Below are 6,000 nucleotides of genomic sequence, written 5' to 3' on the forward strand. Positions count from 1 at the left end.
TTTTGGTGGTGAGGTGGGCAGAGAATCCTTTGGGAAGGACAAAGCAGTTAGCGCTCCACATAGTCTTTCCCGTGCAGCACATCAATAGTCCAGTTACTCACAAATCTGGGGAGAGAATGGGCTCACCTCTTTCAACAGAACATTTTAAAGTAAGTACTTCCATCCATCCATCCATCCCAAGATGTGCAGAACACCAGGTTTAGGAAGTTTGCCTCAAAAGTTGGAATTTCTATAGATATCAGTGGCTGGAAATACGCGTGCAAGCTTAATTATAAATTCTTGTGCCTCTTCCTTAGCACGTGAGCTTCCCCTCACAACAGCGAAGTTCTAGACCAAAACGTATCATATCATCTCTTCTATCCCATCCGTCGCATCACCTATTATTTCACCACGTAAAATGATAAACGACAATTTTTGAGGCAGGTATACAAACGTCGCGACTCTTCTGAACATCCTACATACGACGCTTTGCATTCCCGTTTTCGGTGTCGCACGCAGTACTTTGCTGTTGTGTTTTATTTCACCACGCTGCTCTTATTACAGGTCACACTGTAGAGGCATTCTGCTGCGGGGTAAACAAAAGGCTACTTGAAGGAGAGAGATAATTCTTGTATTTTCGTTGTTTGTAAAATTGGAGAGAAAAAATCGATTTTAATGAACATTTTTTGAAGCATTTCTAGTGCACTTATGAGGTAAGAAAGAGTTAGTAACAGGAGCCGGCAGATGTGAAATGACAAGAAACATTTTCTCTAAATACTTATACAGATGCTAGATAAACCATCATCTTTACTTTAACAAATATTTTGCAATAGGTTTCTATATACTGGATACTCCAGTAGGGGTGGTTTATCACTAGGAAAAAAAAAAAAAAAAAAAAAAAAAAAAAAGCATATGAGATTGAACAGCTTGCACAGTAAAATTCCTTATGCACCATGGATGGAAGAAGCAGTTTGAACGAGACAACTATAAAATGAGAGTTGTGAGACAGTATGTTGAGAAACAGCCATCATTAGTTTTGTTTTAGTCTGGAACTTCCTAAAACATCTTGCTGCTGCCTTTTCTCTTTGTCAGGATTGAAGCACTGCGAGAAATGCCATGCTGGGAATTCATTAAGCAATAGTTTCAAAGTGGGATTTAATTTGGGTCTGGCTGTCTGTTGCCTTTCTGTTTTTTTGACTAAATAATGCCATTTTGAGTTTTATCTATGGCTTAAAATGCCTTTAATTTAATTAAATTTTTTAACACTTTGGATTTCTACCAATGAACAGCAGACTCAGGGATCAGATCCTCTAATAACCGACAGAGAATAGAAGTAGAGCAACAGGCTTCATAGCCCTAATCAGAAAAAAAAAAAAAAAAAAAAAAAAATTATTTATGATGGGACTCTGTAGAGCCTGTGACAGCTCAAATCACAATTCCTGTTAGGAACTGAATGCTAGACACTCAGGTCCATTGACATTATGCTAAGATGATAGTTGTTTTTTCATTTTGAAAATTAGAGTTGTTGAACTCATTATGGCTTTCCAAATCTTTACATCTCCTCAGTTGCTTGATGCGGATGTTCGTGAGCTTTGCAGGACAGCCAGGAAGGGGATCCTCCTTGTAACTGAAATTAGAAGCGTTTCAACAGTTCATTGACGTCTGCATTAAAGAAATATCCCCATCGTGGAGCTGACCCCTAAAGACAAGGGTGACACAGGTTTGCCCTCGGCTCCCACTGCCCATCAGTGCCCGTCTCCCTCGTCATTCAGAAACAGAGATGGAAACCCATGAGCTGGAGGACCTGCTGTAAAGGCTAGAGTATGTGTTGATGGTTTTTAGGGTAGCCCAGTAACCAATCAGGCACCCAGAGACCTGGAAATTTGTCTGATTTACCTGCTCAGCCCATCGCTGGCTGCTGCGGCTGCAGGCGCAGGCGCCCCAGGGAGCACTGGGACCGCCGAACCCATCCATATTCCTGGCGTTTGTCTGCAAAGTGTTCTGCTAAATCAGTGTTTTCAACAACAGGAGTCAGAAGACACGGTAAATGCAGAGGCTAGACGGGGTCCAAGACGCACATCCTCATGTAAGCAGTTTATTAACTCTCCTGTGGACTTGTAGCCCAAAATATGGGCCGTTGACATTGCAGTAACTGCCACAGATCTTGTATTAACACATCAACCTGTGGTCTCAAGAGCTGTCTGGCCCCGTCATGGCCTGAGATCATTTCAGTTTGTCTTAGCTGTGGCAGCAGTTCTCAAACTGTCACAGAATCATTGCCAAAATATGTTTTAGGTTTAGTTTAACTTCATGTAATTACGCAGTATGAAGCATGCTGTTAATTAATAGGCAGCAACGTACCGTTCGAACGACCTATGGCCTCTGGATCGGACAACCAATTTAATCTTCCCATGAAATCCATCAGAGTGACAAGGACAGGGGTAGCCCCAGGGGTAGCCGAGGTCGGTGGGAAGTCCCAGATTCCCTGTGCTCAGCTCCTGTAGCACGCCCAGCCCCAGCTGCCTTAAATAAGCACAAGGACAGCAAAGTCCCACTAAGCGTTCTTTAAGTTTTCAGTTGTTATTTCATAACACAAGAAATTCAACCTCAAGAGAGGAGATTATTACGTGAACCCTCAAACTGAGAGGACTAAAAAGTTATTGGGAGAATAATTTGTTCTTTAATGAAAAAAAAAAAAAAAAAGTGCAGCGACAACAAGAAAGGAATTAAAACTTAGCCAACACCCATTCACACGCACACACACAAAAAACCCACCCTAAAAATAAAAATCCTGAAAGCAGGGTACAACAGAGCGGTTGTATTGACAGGGAATCATTCCACAGCCCTAATCCAGCATCTGTTATCTCTAAAAACATGCTGCACTGAATTCCCTGTGCTCTGGAGGAAACTTGTGATTTGAAAAATACCACTATTAATTGATTCTACAAATTAACTGCTAATCCAAGACTCCTGATTATGATTAGTCTGCTAATCAATTTATTTGATAGGAAGCTTTTTAAATTTTCCAAATTACAGTTCAACTCGTCTCTCTCTCTCTTTTTCACTTATTTCATCTAATTAACTGTTTTTCCTCGCAGTGAAAAGCGAGATCTTCCTCTCTTAATTGCCTCTTGACCCTTTCTCACTCTCCAATGTGGTTGCCTTTAGAGGTTCTTCAACATGAGAGAATTAAAATGCTATCAACGAATTAAAAATATTGTTTGGCCCAGAGGAAACTTCCCAGCACGTCTGCGAATCCTTTGGAGTTATATTTGCACAGCTTTGCTGGGCAAAGTCTGACTCCCCAGTATACTGGATTGCCCTTCAGTTAATAAATGCAGATGAGCAACCTCCCTGGTGGCTCTGCAGAAACGGATTTAGTAATGGCTGATCGCAAGAGCAGCGATGAGAGCCTGCAGGGTGTGAGCGAGCCGTGCTGGCCCTGGAGCAGCGCAGGTGTCCCTTGCCAGCCGAGGGGTCACTGGGAAGATGTCTCAGCAGGTTGCAGGACTGACCTCAGCCATGTGTGCAGGAAAAAAAAAAAATTAAAAAAATTAAAAAAGAGCACAGAGCGTAGCTGCCACATCCACGTCTGATGAGCGATGGTTGCTCTCAAGGTCAGCCTCCAGCAGATGGGTGGAGTTCCAGAGTGCACGAAGGTTTTCCTTGCTCTTCCTCAAGGTAAGATTTCTGCAGCGACATGTTATGAAAGGTTGGGAAACAACTATCTTCTTAGAGAGACTGTCCATATTGCAACATCCTCCCTCCTTGTCCGTAGTTAAGGGTTAGCTATGAATCACAAACTCAAAGGGTTAAAAGAAGAAAAAAAAAAAAAGAAAAAAAAAAAAAAGTAAATCGCCATCTGGGCGGCTAATGCTTGGAACGAGAGGACAGCACTGCATAACTCCTTTTTTTTTTTTTCTTCCTCTCACGAAACATCACGAAGCCTGGAGAGCTAAATGTGTGGATGGATAGGTGGAGCTTGCCTGCACTACATTTTCAGTCACTTCTCTGTGTATTTAAAAGCTGGGTTTACATCTATGCAGAGCAGCATGAACTACTTTTTGGCTACCAGGCCTTTCTGACCTTCCCGGCCATCACATCTGGCTCCCGAGTCAGACCGTAGCCAGTCTCACTTCCAGGATTTCCTACCCAGCTACTGCTCCTAGCGCCCACAGACCGCAGCTCCAGCCTGAGGGCCGTGCCCTTACCCATCCCCGTGTCTTGAATTTGCACCACCTGCGTACATAGCACTGAGCCTGGGGAATATATAATGTCCTCTCAAACATCTCTTCCCATTATTTCATTAAAACACGTCTGCCCCGAGCAGAACCCAGAAGGCTATTGCTCAGCCGTTCAGAGCCCACGGCCTCACCAAGGAATCCTTTATGACCATGAATATAGACTCACAGAATCATTTAGGTTGGAAAAGACCCTTAAGAACATCGAGTCCAAATGTGAACGTAGCACTGCCAAGTCCACCGCTAAACCACGTCCCCAGGTGCCAGTTCTACATGTCTTTTAAATACCTCCAAGGATGGTGACTCAGCCTTGGGCTGCCTCTTATTATCCCTTGGTTTTGAAATATCTCACAGCTTCCATGCAGCTGAACTCTGTGATTAGGGTGTTTTGTTTTTTTTTCACCTCCCTCGCCTACATCCACGCCTAGAGATAGGAAGATTTCCATTCAGGCTCCCTTGGACACTGGATTTTTTGGGAACTGTCCCACCTCTGCCCAGCCCTCCTCTGCTCTTTGCATCAACAGAAGGATGCTTACTCAGAAATCCCTCCTTGATGCCCACACCTTGTGCTTTCACCCCCGCAGCTATCCTTGCTTTGTCTGGGTCTCAGCTGATCCAAAGAAGGGGTCTCCAAGCACAAGGCACCACTGTGTAATTTACACCACGGAGCAAGGCTGCGGCTGGCATATGAGATCTTTGCCTCAAGAAGCGTTGTTCTTATGCACAGCAGCTATCCAACGGTATCCGTTTGATGTAAGTAAGAAGTGACAATCATCACGATTAAAAGGACTATGGATTTTTTTTTTTTCCAAAAGTATTAAGTACTGCCTCCTTTTTCTTTACAAGCAGTTTTGTAGTAGGTGGGCAACAGAAAACCCGTGTGAGAATTATCTTTTACGTATAAATACACATTTTAAAATAGCAGGTTTTTAACAGCTGAGTAATGCCGAGTTTATACCCATGGATTTTCAGCATATTTAAAATATTCTCTTAGTGCAAAGACAAGAAGGCAATGCCATTTTCCCCATGAATGGAGAACACACATGTGCTCACAGCTGATGACAGGCACAGCGTTCAAGTACTCCGTGAGCAATTACATCTGAATGGAAGTTGAGTCATCTGATAGCTATAAAAACCATGTATTGCAGCAACGTGCCAAAAGGATTTTTTTTTTTTTTTTTTTTTCCTGTAGCACACAAAACAGTGAACCATGACGTGCAAGTGAGCAAACTGTGGGCCATGCTGCATTTCTGCTTGCCAATCTGAGTCAGCTCTGATACTTTAGGAAGAAAATGGGCTTTTGGAAAAAGAGTTTTCCAGCACAGATTAACAAACAGGCAGCTTGGGGGAATTGTTTGCCATAGAAACGGTGATACAACTGGATGGACACCGTTATCTATAGCAGCTTGCCTTCCCTTTGGTCTTGATACGTGTTGGCAGAACCAGCGGGTTGTGGCCAGCCTCACTTCTTCCCCGAGGTCTTTCTTCCTCACCCTCCAGCTCTGCCTTCCCGTGAGCTAACCATCTCCACCCTTCCCCAGGCTGCTGTGGTGCCCATCGTCCCCGCCACCTATTTGTCACATGAGACTTTCTCCTTGGAACCTTCTCTCCCTGCTTCTCCAATCCAGGATTTTGTTTGTTTCTTCTAAAATAAAATGACAGAAGGAAGATTAAGGTTCACCTTTTCTTTTCTTTCCTTTTCTTTCCTTTTCTTTTCTTTCCTTTTCTTTTCTTTTCTTTTCTTTTCTTTTCTTTTCTTTTCTTTTCTTTTCTTTTCTTT

This window comes from Athene cunicularia (assembly GCF_003259725.1).
Source record: "Athene cunicularia isolate RWA chromosome 5 unlocalized genomic scaffold, athCun1 chr5_part1, whole genome shotgun sequence".
Classification (NCBI taxonomy): domain Eukaryota; kingdom Metazoa; phylum Chordata; class Aves; order Strigiformes; family Strigidae; genus Athene; species Athene cunicularia.